Genomic DNA, 14,270 nt, shown 5'->3' on the forward strand with positions numbered 1-14,270 from the left:
TCTCCTCTGCATGTCCTTGTGGTCACGGTTAGATGGGTGCATGGTAAAAAAGCAGCAGACAATTATTTTCCAGTCAGTGAAAGTGTATTTCATTTTAACATTCAGCAATAAAAGAGAACCTTCCCCCATGTCATTCCTGAAATATGCTAGAAAAAAAGAAAAAAAATGCGAGATTGTCATAGATTGTAAAATAAAATGAAAAATGAATCCACCTGTTCATATGAGAAAATAAATCTTTATTCATATCATTTTACGATGTAGTTATTTCTTTAGAAAGCATTGCTTTTGCATTTAATTCACCTTTTAGTGTGACTTCAGGTTTGACTCTTCTGGCATAGTGCATACGATACACAACGTGTCTCAGGAGTACACACATAAAATCTGATTCTGATATATGGTTGATATGTTGATTGAGGGGTTATATATTGAACAAAACAGTTTCACATGGTAGAAGTCATAGCTCAGTCAGAGCCAGTCACACAAGCACATTCAAAAACATGTGTGGGAAATAAGCGTAGTCAAGTTATAAAACGTATTGTCAGAAAAGTACAAAAGATAAAAACCGATGGACCTATTCTGAAACAAAAAAAATAAAGATTTATTTATTTTCCTTATCGATTTAAATCTTGATGTTTCACCAGCATTCTTGAAGAAAAATCCCATATTGCTTATTGTAAGAAATGTAATGACAAGCAGATCTTTAAGAACACGATTTTCTAGCATTAAAGTAGTACAGAGAAGATTTCTTGCTTTATTTTAGCTTCTAAATGTCCGCCCTTCTTCCAAATAAAGATCTACACAGTGTTGGGGATCTGACTGGTTTAGCTTTTGCATTACCGAGAACTCACCACTAGATGGAGCCACAACAGCAAGATTCACAAGACAAACTAGGAAAGAGCAACGTTTGCAAGGGTGAGTTTTATTCTGTATTGTATGTTATTTCCTTATTGAATATAAAATAGAAACACACTTTATACGTATTACAGCTGTGTTCATTTGGAGTGAGTTGACAGTAAACTGAACTGCAGCCTGATAAAAAAAACATCACTTTAGTTCTGAGTGCCGTTTGTGATCCAAGCAGACATCGTTGTAAATATTAGAGGTCGATTAATAGTGGAACAAGCCTCCACTTTAAATCTCAGTTCAATATATTTTTGTCACAAATATGAGATATTAAAGTACAGAACGTATTGTTACTTTACGGTGTCTTTTTAGAAGTGGAAAAAACCGCCTATTGAATTTGCCGGCATCATGCACTCATTGACAGTCAAAATGGATACCATGATTCAGTTTGTCCATTCAAAGACATGTTCGATTATCTGTGAGACTCAAAAGATTAATATTTAAAGACTGGGTAACATTTTTACCTAAAATATGGAACACCAGAGGTCATTGTTGTGATCATGAAGAGAACAGACAAATGTAAACAGGAGTAGGTTCTGTGTGTGATTGAAAAACATAATTATCTACCTGATTTCACATTTGTTACTTATTGATTGATGTCTTAGGATAAGGCCCAGGCAATGAATGACGGACGTAAAGCAGTTAAATGTAAATCCTCTTGTCGCAAACTTCTTATGTCTGACTTGTTTCAGTAATTGTATCAGACAGTGCCCATTTAAAAGGATCCTGAATAACAAATTGTGCAAAGTATTTCAGTTCAACAGAGCAAAGGGAATGAGAAGACTTAAATGTGTAGGTGTTGATTTGAATGAAAATATATTTTTGTTTTCAAATACAAGATTGCAAGTAATAAGAAGTTATACAAATACCAGTAAAAGCAAAGCACCTGTAGAAGGCACATTTTCTAAAATATAAAAACATGATTTATGCAAATCCAGACTAAAATCCTCCTATAATACAAACACACACAGATCTAATTGTTCACAGCTATTCATTTCACTGTATTGACCTGTCTTATTGCAACTCCACCTGTCTAGCAGACATACAATATAATAAGCTTTCTATTGAAATCAAACTAATAAACAGGCCGGAGAAAAAGCAGTAACCAAGATATGTTCATTGACATGTCAGGGAAACCTCAGGAGCAGAATCCATATGCCCTCAGGCCGTCTGTTTTAGGAGATCCGCCTGGGTTTCTTGCAGGATTATCGCTTCCTTTCGTGACACTTTGGAGCTTCTCCCAGTTCCCCTGTGGACAAAATAGAAAATGAAAATATTGATGAATCTGTCTCTGTCTCTCTCTCTTAATGTCTAAAATGCCTCCAGTATACTTTACTAAAAATGTATGTTTTGATTTGCAGAGATGTAAAGAAGGAACAGATCCTGTCCCCCCTGATCTTACCTGTCCTCCACATCTTGTATTGTGTCGGGGAGGGGTGAGCCAAGTGTTTCTGGAAGAAATATTGCAGCAATTCCACTGAGGATCGGAGCGCCGCCATAGATCAAACCCGAGCCATCATGGATACCCAGCCCATGCCATTCTGACTGAGGCAAGGCAAGGCAAGGCACGTTTATTTATAGCACCTTTCAACACAAGGCAATTCAAAGTTCTAAACAAAATGAAAGACTTTCAGACAAAGGCATTTAAAAACAGTCATTAAAAAGAAAAGATAATAAAAGAAACATTAAAAGAAAAAATACATGAATAAGTATATGAATAAAAAGTATATGAAACGATTCAGAACGATTTTAAAAGCAATGTATTTCTATTGGTAGTATGTTTCGTGCCTGCACCACGTATTTTTCTCCAGTCGGGTCTTAGAAGACCAGAAGCTGTGTGGTTCATAAAAACATTTTGTTACTCAATATCAAGCCACGATTACTGTTTTTATTCTAAATGTTATAATGTCTGACTCTTTTTGCCGTCCGCGAGGAAAATAAATGGGGCTCAGAGCCTCAGAATAGTGAAATCTGTATTTTTTAAATCTTTTTTTCCTTCTAATTTGTTATTATTTGGTGCAGGCACGAAACATACCAATAGAAATACATTGCTTCTAAATCGTTCTGTGTCAGAATACTGAAATCTGTATTTTTTTAAATATTTTTTTCCTTCTAATTTGTTATTATTTATATTGCTTTTAAAATCGTTCTGTGTGGCACGAAAAAAATGGGGAAATCATGTTGGTGAACACAAATCAATAGATTCATTTCGTGACTATAACACGAAATGCCGTGAGACTGGGTTGTATATTCTTAAGTTGATAGTAGGCTGATTTAGTAACTATTTTGAACTGACTGATGTTGAAACTCAGGTCAGAGTCCATGACTACACCTAGATTTCTGGCTTTATCTGTTGTTTTGAACATTGCAGACTGAAGCTCAGCGCTAACTTTTATACGTTCTGCCTTGGCTCCAAAAACCATTACCTCAGTTTTATCTTTGTTTAATTGAAGAAAGTTCTGACACATCCAGTCATTGATTTGTTCAATGCACTTACTCAGTGTCTGAATTGGAGCTTAGTCTTCTGGTGAAATGGTTACGTACATTTGTGTGTCATCCGTAACTTATTTTGTTGTTTTTCATTATCTGAGCCAGTGGTAGCATTTAGATGTTAAAGAGAAGAGCCCCCAAGATGGAGCCTTGAGGAACCCCACATGTCCTATTAGTCAACTCAGATGTGTATGTACCTATTGAAACAACGTTTTTTTCTGTCCATTAAAGTATGATTCAAACCAATTTAGAACTGTTGCCGAAAGTCCCACCCAGTTTTCTAGTAATATGTTGTAGTCCACAGTGTCAAATGCAGCACTGAGAGGGAGAGAGAACAACCATAACTCTAACATTAAAGCGATGCTTTTCCTGTAAATCAGTGATTGTGGGGCGAGTGATAAAGAATAATGTATACAAGTACTGTTATTGATTTTTTAAGAAAGACATTCAAATTGAGATTAGAGGCTCTTATTTCAGGACACAGCTGAAGGTGTACAAGAGGTACATCATTGTTAAAATGAATGCCTATCCTATAAAAGCCTATGAAAGTTCAAAGCAATGATAGGGACAGGGTTTTTAGTAACTATTTAACTGATTAGAAAAAATATGCATTTACTATGTTTGTTTTGTTGGTGACACAGTATGCAGATGATAAGCAAAGACACATATTCAGCATGACTTCTGCCAGGAAATCTTCTTCCAACAAAAAAAACAACAGCAAATAATGCCCAGGAATCAGGAAATAGAAAGACCATTATGAAAATAAACCAAAAGCCCTAAGAGAATAAATGAAAAACGGGTATGAAATACTATAGGACAGTAACACAAGAATACAGTTTAAAGGGGGAGTGATTAGTAAAATATCCATAAAGAAAAAGTAAATCTGTTTCATATGGGTGCTGCTGAGAGATAGGCTATCCATAGATCTCTTAATTTAGCTCTCAAAGTGCACCAGATTGATGCATTTAACTTCAATATTTTAAAAATAATCTTCCCGGGGGAGCATGCCCCCAGACCCTCCTAGAGGAGGTTAGGTCCACCCCCACCTAAAACATGTTCACATGGATAGGATACTAAATACATTTGCACACTTTTTATATGTTTTTTTTTTTTCCTAAGTTTCTAAAACAAAAATAAATAAATGTTTAAGATGTTTTTAAGATGTTTGTGGGTTTTAAAGGGCTTTCACTCTTTAGTCAAAGGTGACCTGGTTTGACACCATTAATCTTTATCTGCTTTATCTTCTCTCTGTACAATAAACTGCAGACTCACTTTTGTTTTATCTTAGTTGTTTCTGCCTCAACAGTTAGTGGTGGCATGACTTCAATGACCCACCACTAAGATAAAAGCGGACTTATGTACAGTGTAAAGAGCTAAGAAGTAGTAGTAGATAGATTCAGTGGATTCAGTGGCGACTGGTCATTAGGGAACAGCCCCACCTAGTGTCAGCAGAAAGTATTAAAATAATGATTACAACAAAATGCAAAAAATAAATTTAAATATATATAAAATATATTTTAAGATCATGTTTAATCATCTGATTTGTCTGTACATTGCTGTTTTAGTATGTGTTCTTCTAATTAGTGTTTACAGTGTGTGCCTATTGAGCTGTTTAGAGCCATGTGGGACAAAACCCGATCCTGCCCCTCCCTCTCACTGTCTAAGTGAACGGTGACTGTAAAAACTACACTGCGCATGCTCAGAGTATTTTCCTATTTAATGTGTGTGGCAAAAAATAATGACCATAGGGGCATAGTGCTGCCATCCCCACCATACGTCAACTCACATAATTCAGAGCTGATTGGCTGTAAGTATGTGTGCCGCGAAAAGTGTGGTGTGTGAAGAGCAGGTGAAGAGGAGGAGAGAGACGCGTCCTAAAACCAGGAAGTAAGCTGCGCATGGCTTCCCTCCACAAAAAAGCAATGACATTTCTCCATAGGATTTTAGAAAATAGCTCAAAATAAGATCTGTGGGAAACGTACCTGTTCGATACATGCACGTTTTGTTCAGCCGGATAATATCCACATGTCTACCCTACTTTTATAATTTTCGAATCATAAATCTATCATTTAGATTTATTATAGACTTTTGAAACTACAAGAAGATAAGGAGGACTTTTACAAAAAAGTAATAGAGATTTTTGTCCAGAAGGATAGGCAAATGGACTTCATCTTCAAGTCAAGGTAAGACCACAATTTTATTGAAAATGGGATCTTACTAAGAGAGAACAATTCAATATTTAAATAATACAATTACATTTTTTGGGTATCCTTCTGTTGAACTGTCTGTTTAAAATGAATTGAAGCATCAGAATAAAGAGGCTTTTGAAAATAATATTATATTTTGATTTAGGTCAAAATATAATATTTGTAAACCTGAAGAGTAAGTGCCAGTGACCAGCCATGAACCTCACTGCAGAAGCTTATATATATATACATCTAAGTTTTTTGTGCCTCACCACTTTTGTACATATAGAAACGCCACTGCAGCTGACCCCCAATTGTTAGCAACCACCTTTGTTAAGACATGTCAAAAGCTCCAAAAGTGAGAGAACTAGAACTAATCATGAAAATCTCATAAAGAGAGACCTTTGTTCAGGCCATTAACCAGAAGCCTGTGCAAAAAAGAATTGACTTCAAGAAGAGGGAAATGGAAGTGGGAAAATGTTAACTTGTTTTCAAGCCTAAAGACGTCTGAAGCATTGTCCACAGCAAGTAGAAAAACTCTCATATGCCCTTTGAAAAAGTCAGGATGTATCCTCCGATAAATAAAACGAGCTGAACTTAAAGAGCTGAACTTAAAGAGGTTTATGCTTTTGGGGGTTTTTTGCATATGTGGGTGATATACTGTAGGTTTGTGTGCATGTAAATGGTCTACAAAAGGCTAAAATCCCAAAGTTCCCATAGTGATATCACCAAGTAACACTTGCGCTTCTATTGGCTAGCGCTACAACACATTGTACATGATAGGTTAAGGGGCGGGACATCCCTAGGCAGTTGAATTATCGCAACAGAGCCGGCCAGCTTACTAATCAGAGCAGACTGGGCTCTGGTTTCAGACAGAGGGTGAAAAGAGGTTCTGCAGCACAGGCAGTATGAGAAAAATAATGAGCTCTCTGAACATTAAAGTAAGTAACACCTGAAAACTAGCATAAAAGGGCCCCTTTAAACCCTAAATAAAAAAATAAAACATTTTCTAAATCTTCTTGCTAAATGGACACCTGTAAATAAGACTTACCGGATGATTGTTGGGAACAGTTCTCCAGAGTAAAGATAGCAGCAGTTGAATGAGGCAGCGAGGCAACCTTTACCCAGTACAGCCATACACGTGCGTGCAGTCTGTTTATCTGCACATGGAGTGAGACATTCATCAGAGGACTGTGTTGTTTCTGCAGTATAATATTCAACTTGTATACATGTTTTCAACTATACCATAAGGTATCAGCAGGTTGATCAAAACAGTGATTCCAGCGATGATGAGAGCCCCACTTTGTGATGTGCGCCGTCCAATATAAGTCATAGATACGACCATGACGACTTTAGCAGGGATGTCGACAGCTCCGAAGATCACTTGGATCAAGTAGATGTCTAAACCAAACTTCTGCAGATCCATCGCAATACCGTAGTAAGCAAAGCTTGTGGATAACCTAGGTTTGTTTTAAAAAATAAACCATGAATAGTGTCAAAGCAATTACATATTTGTTAATGAAAAACTGAGATTTTTACAAGAAGGAACATGTACCAGACAGCACTGAGGCAGATCGTCATTCTCCTCATTGTAGGTGTGCGGAACAGATCCAGGACAGAGTGGGTGCCTTGTGAGCAGGACATCTCTTTCTTCATGGTTTCCTGCAGCCTCTATGCATACCGACAAAGATTAATGTATGTTATACACATTAATAACCACAGACAGATGGTGCAATAACACCAACACAGCACATTCTCTTACCTTCATGTCGATTTTCTCTCCCTCTTCCTTCCGTCCATTAAATTTCGCCACACTTTTAAGGTTCTTGATGGCTTGTTCAGGGTTATTACTCATAACTAACCATCTTGAAGATTCATGAAACCACCTGTGTGAAATATGTGTTCTGTTAATCGTGCAAATAAACATGCATCTGTGATTCTGGTTTGCTTTGATTTGCATGTCAATACTTGGCATCTTACCATGCAATGAGGAAGAAGACAAAGAAAGGCAAAGACACAGCCAGGGTTAACCACCTCCAGTCCCGGATGAAGTACGCGATGAGCGCCAGTATCAACTGTCCAACTGTGTAGCAGTAACCTGTCGTTGTCCCGACCATTGTTCGTACACTAGTGGGGATCCACTCCACAACTTGATATTAAAGAAAATAGAGATAGAGGTATTTTTTTAGAATTTAGTACAACTATTATTCTTGAATCATAATGCAAGTTGACTGCTTCCATTTTAAGTTGTTTCATGCTGATTGTACCCTATCCAGTTTAGATGTCTTACTGTCACGGTTGGGGTAAATAGGACCCAAAAGCAGTACGAACAGGAAAGGCAGGTATGGGGTTTAAACAAAAGTGAGCTTTATTCAAAAGCTGATACAGGGGCCAAAAGAGTGGGTGAAGGGGGGCCTGGTGGATGGGTTTAGGCTGATAGCCCGGAGGCACGGCAGAGGACCAGGAGGGGGTCTTGGGCAGATGGCCCGTGGGCCAGGCAGAGGCAGAGCAGGGGCGAAAGCCGCAGAGGGGAAACTCAGGAGGCCGGGCAAAAGGACAGGCAAGAAGGTGGCAGCGAGTCAGCGGGATCGCCGGAGCAGGTGAACTGGGATCGGGATTCGGGAGCACTGGGAGCAGGAGATGACGAGACCCCGGACGGGACAGGAACCGCTGTCTGCGTGACCCCCGGCGGGACAGGAACCGGTGTCGGCGGGACAGGTGTTCCCGATGGTACAAGGGCTGGTGTCGGCGGGACCCCCAACAGGACAGGACATGGTGTTGGCAGGATCCCCGGCATAGAAGGGACTTGAGTCGGCAGAACCGCCAACAGGACACAGGGGGCAAGGAGTGGGAGCCGGAACCATGGCTGCTGGGGCTTGGGCCGGTAGCCTGGCCTTGCGTCTCTTATGGCGCGTTTCCACTGCACCGAGTAGCTCGAATTAAGCGTGCCGAGCCGTGCGGGGCCGTGTTTGGTTGCGTTTCCACTTGGCCTAGTTTTGGCCGGGGCTACTTTTTCACCTTTTTTCTGGCCCGACTAAATCGTGGTTCTAGGGCCAGGAACAATCAGGCTGAGTCGGGCTGAGTATGCTAAACTAGAGAGAGAATCGCTGGCAAGGGGGCTACAACTACAACAAGATTAACATATTTGACCGGGATTTCATTGTAATACACGTTTCAAAATGATGCCGAAGTAACAACATACTGATACCGGTTAGTAAAAACCATGAATTAATGCTTTGACAAATCTGCAGATAGACGGCAGGCGAAAACCCTTTTAAAATGCGTGTTTTTCTAAATGTAGCTTGGCTAAGCTAACGTTATATATGCTCCGACCGTCCACACTCACAACAACGGCCTATACAGACATAAATAAACCAGCGACTGTATTCGCCATGACACAGGCAGTCTGTGGTTTGTACTTGTTTAACTTTTGTCAAGTTTCTGAACAGATATGAGGAAATGTGAGCTCTGAGTGCTAAGAGCTAACGGCTGTGTTTTTTTTCTGGGGCTCTCATTGAAGATGATGTCACGGCTCCGCCTACACTGAGTTACTATAGTAACTACCCCAGTTCCTAAACTGTAATGGAAGCGCAGCATTAAAGTGAGCCGGGCCTAATAAGGCCTAACCAAACCGAGCGAGGCCTGCAGTGGAAACGCGCCATTAGAAGCCTTTTGGAGGCTCCGTGGACCTCCCAAGGCCAGGCGGGATCCCACAAAAGGGTCCTCGAAATGAGCAATGTTGGGATCTGTGGCAGGACGGGGGCTAGCATGTCTAGGGCTAGCAGGCCGGGAATCAGATTTGACCTCACAATTACAATAAAGTCCTTCACCAACTCGATAATAAGTCCCTTAACCAGGGCCTCGAAGTTACTTCTTTGCGTGCCAAAAACATGATAGACTGCCTCTCCTCTCTACTGGAGGTGTATCGACAGTCATTCCTTAGGTATATTAAATTATAAGTTACCTCATAAAGGTCCCCTGCTGGGTCCAGCTTTGGTCCGGTTGTACTGTCATGGTTATGGTAAATAGGACCCAAAAGCAGTACAAACAGGGAAGGCAGGTATGGGGGTTTTAACAAAAGTGAGCTTTATTCGAAAGCTGATACAAAAATACAAGAACTGAAGGAACAGGCGAGGTAACACAACAAATAACTAACAAACCCCATCCAGGGGACACAAGGAATGGGAAGTAGACAGACGGACGGGCACAGGCACAGAACATGGACAAGATCAGGTTGGAAATGACGACAACCGAAAATGGAGCAAAGGGGAAGACAAGACTAAATACACAGAAGGGTAATCACAGGGCAAGATACAGCTGGGCAGGGGAGGCAGAAACACAAGGGCAACAGGTGAGACACAATGAGACAATCAGACACAGGCAGGGGCGCCGCCAGGGATTTTGGGCCCCATGAAAAGATATCACATTGGGCCCCACCACCAGGCCCAGGCCACGCCAACCAAGCACAATGCTGTCACCACACCTCCAGAACCCAACCGACTCATTTATGCTTTAAATAACTCTACCTGTACAGGCTTGCATCTATCTTGTAGTCCAATACTAACTGCACAATATTTACTGACACTGAGCGGTGAATAACACTGTGCAGACGTGCAACATTCTGCTGCAGTAGAATTCACTATTTGATAGAACACTAACATTCCTGACAATAGACCTCAATAGTAATCTTTTATGGTGTACATGCCTTTTTAATAGCATTTTTTAATGGAACATTCAAAAATCTAAATAAATATAACTGAAATATACATGACCTCTTAAATTAAAATAAAGTGAACATTAACACCAATCTTATCATTTATAAAATGCTATAACAAAAAAAATAACATAAGTTAATTAATTTACATATACATACCAACTACAAAATAAGCGGGTAGTATTAAAGTGTAAACGGACCAACAAACGGAAATGAAAGTGAAAAGGCCTGATGGTGGTGCTAAATCAGAGCCCTATTACCTGTTCTCAGTCTTTTTCTCAATATGCATCTTGTGTGTAGTGATCCAATATCGTTACCATAGCCTTGCCCTTTAACAGTTATTACGAGGCCTTGCTCAGCCTTACTCACCAAGAGCCCAGCGCCTAGCCTTCTTACAGGCAAAGTCACTGATCAAGTCCTTGAAGTCCAGCTTCTAGACAACTGGCTTTCAATGGACAGCATGGCAAGACTGCAAAGCATTATGGGGGGTCAGGGCTGCGGAGCCTAAAGATGGATCTGTTGGTCCTGGCACCAGGGGACGGACAACTGATTTAGTATGAATAGCTGCTAAAAATGTACCTGCATTTATTAAATGTCAGCTAAAAGAGGAGTGAAATGAAAAACCTCTGAATTTTCTGTGAAGATATTAACAGTACTTAAAGGTGGGGTAGGTAATTTTGGAGAAAACAGCTCGAGTGCGCTAGAAGTTGAAAATACACAACCGGAAAAAATCTGCCACTTCCTCACAGAGCCCCTCCTCCAACACACACGAACGCGCACATGACCAATGAGGGCACGAGATAAGTTTGTGCACAGATGGAAGGCTGACAGGCAGGTAGGCCATCCAGTTATTTTAGCCGGGCCGGCTCAGATGATTGGTTGTGCTTTTTACAGTGCTACGGCTTCCACAGATGACATTTTTTTATGGATTTATTGTCAAAGCACTTCAGATATTCATTGCTATCGGGATGTTAAGAGCATTCCATGGAATATAACAAAAAGTGTATCTCGAGCTGGTTTCTCAAACTTACCTACCCCACCTTTAATGTCAGCAAAACATTACAATTATTATTTACAATGGATTACGCTTAGCTAACAGACTAATTTCCACCACTCATAGACCACACCAGAGGTCGCGTTAACCGAATATTTTCCGTCTATGACGGATTTTTGAAAGCAGTCCGTCATTTTGACAGATTAGAACAAACTCGGAACAGCGCCAAAGTTTCCCCGCAGCGAGGCTCCGGTGTTATGCCGTGTTATGCATGCCCTCCAAAAAGGAAATCATACTGTTTCCAAACCTAACTGTGCCGTACAAATCATTGAAATGTCTGTTTTGGCTTTACGCTGTGCACGCTCCCGCGAGGTGCAGCAGCCATGCATAACACGGCGCATGTGAACTGTCCCCCCCGTCAGAGTTGTGTAAAGGCCGACGGGTAATTCTGGATTTTGACAGAAGTTTTACGATCCTGTCCGTCAAAATGACGGGTAGCGAAAAAGTCTAGCGCAACCTCTGGACCACACCCACCTTTTCTTTTGAAAAACTGGGTGACATACTGTCGCCCTTTAGTCCCTCTCTCTTGTCTTTCTCTCCTTTATTTTCTTTCTTGAAAGCCTGACTTTGTTAGTCGTTGAGACATCGTACACACGTAAGTACTAGCATCCCTCCTCACATGTCTCTCTGCTAGAAAGGGCCGGTGCCGCACAGCGTTTGGAGGCAGGACCAAACCATTACATGTAAATAGAGGGGGGTGTTCGATGCTTTGGATAATGAACTTTTGGAAGAAAATAAGTTAAATGAATCGTAAGTTTAGTGAGTACATCATCAATATGGCGTTATATTAATGTTAATTATTGATGATTGATGAAAGGTTACTTAAACATTTTTTCTTAATGTTCTAAAACATTTTGGGGCCCCTGTCAGTCATGGGCCCTTAGAATCATCCTAACTTTTCACCCCCTTACGGCGCCCCTGGACACAGGAGGGCAAACACAGGAAGGAAGACCAGACAAAGGAATTTTAAAATAAAACTGGGAAATGGCAACATAAGTCCAAAACCATGATACTTACTGAGTGAGAAGGTGTTGAGCCCCACGCCGGACAGAGCCATGCCACAGCCAAAGCGGAACAGGCAGAAGAGCGGGAAGGCAGTGGAGAAAGCAGCACATGTTCCTGACACAGCCATCAGCAGGTGAGAAATAAGCAAGAGGATGCGTCGACCATATCTAGAGCCAGGTGGGTTAAAGAGTTAATTCAGACTGTATCACATCATATGATTTTAACAAGGCTGCATGAAGACGTGTTGTGTGGGACAATTTTTAAAGGGGAAATATGATGCAAATGTTCTGGTTAATTTGTGTATTTTGGGTCTAGTACACTTTCTTTTCTTAAAGAGACAGGCACTAAAATGGTGTGTTTCTGACAAAGGTGGATGCAGGATTATCTATAAAAGACAGTATACAAAAAAGTGCCTATCTCTTTAAGAAAAGAAAGTGTGTTTTTTACATACATGATTGATGTTGCCGAATATCTGACATTAGTAGCACAACTGTAAATCATTAGTGATGAGATCAATGTTACCTGTCTGAAAGACCTCCAAAGACAACCGAACCCAGAAGCACACCTCCCATGTAGACCATCTGTCCCATTTGCTTCAAAGACTGCTGATCACACACCAAATTCCACTAAAAAATATGGAACAACATTTAAGGCACAGGACAAGATAACATTTACACATGTGCAAAGAAAAAAAAATGTAGTCCTACGTCAGATATTATTGTGGATTTCATGTGAGTCATGTTATAGGTCCATCCATCGGAACATCGCTGCAGGTCAACATCCAAACCAGCGTTAGTGTCTCCCTCCTTCCCTGAACTGGAGCTCCTGTTTTTTGTCAGGAGGTGCCACTGTGGAGCCGCGTAACGCAAGCACCTCTCTGGCTTCCCTGTCTGGTCCAGCGGCACCGTGACCAGCAGCGCTTCCTCTGCACTCATCTGGGACTGAGACAGGTTTTTGTGTGCGTTGCAGAAGTGAGGGGGAACCAAAGCCACAAAGTTCTGCAGCAGGTTGTGACTGGCCATCAACATCACAGGTAGGAGGAGAAGGGTCGTATGCAGGACCTGGAAGCGTCCTGTGCTCCCTACCTGCTCCAAGAGTTCCCCAAACCCCATAGTGGTGTACTACAAAAACTCCACAAGTTAACTTTGTGTTAATGACAGCAGATCCTGTTGTTGGTAGGTTATTTTGGAAAACATAAAAGTAAATAGTAAGTTGTTCTAGCATCTGTGAAAAATACCAAACATAAAGTGCAAGTATAAAGTATAATTTTTAAATGTTTGGATAATTTGAAATTCAAAAAGACTTACCTCCTGAATAATCTTTTCTCAAAACATAAATATTAACAATAAGAATGCTGGCCTACAAAACATTTCACTCATTAAAACCACTACTACATGATGCAGTCAATTTAAATTAGAATTCTTAGAAAGTGTTCCTAAAAGGAAGTCTTTAAAAACGAGGCCCAACGAATCAAAAATATGTAATAAATGGTCGCTGTTCGTGCAGTCTGTTAAATCCGCTCTTAAATTCCAACAGCTTTTCAGAACTTTGGATTATAAGTGCAATGTAACCTCTTGAGGTATTAGCCACTCGTTCAGGAAACACTGAGGCAGAATGTGGAGTCCTTGCTGTGCAGGGACACTGTCCGGATGAAGAGTTCCAGTGCAAGTGAGCTCCAACCAAAGGTGGGCTCACAACTATGCTCAGCTGTTTTCACCTTTCACACTGAGACCTTTCCCCTGCCCTTTATTGGTTACCTAACATGAATGACAAGGTGATAGAGTGTGTGTCTGTGAATGTGAGGTCAAACAAACTGATTTGGTTTCATTAGTAACTTCTTTGTCAGTTTCTTTAACTTTTTCTATAATTGTTTGCATGTTGTCTTGTTTATAAATCTACATTATTTGTTCACTGGTTA

The 14,270-nt window shown here is 40.5% G+C and overlaps 1 pseudogene; it reads right to left on the reverse strand.

Moving 5' to 3' along the window:
• Positions 1-215: 215 nt before the first annotated feature.
• LOC117535761 lies at positions 216-13,702 on the reverse strand (annotated as a pseudogene).
• Positions 13,703-14,270: the final 568 nt, after the last annotated feature.

This window comes from Gymnodraco acuticeps, unplaced genomic scaffold, assembly GCF_902827175.1.
Source record: "Gymnodraco acuticeps unplaced genomic scaffold, fGymAcu1.1, whole genome shotgun sequence".
Taxonomy (NCBI): domain Eukaryota; kingdom Metazoa; phylum Chordata; class Actinopteri; order Perciformes; family Bathydraconidae; genus Gymnodraco; species Gymnodraco acuticeps.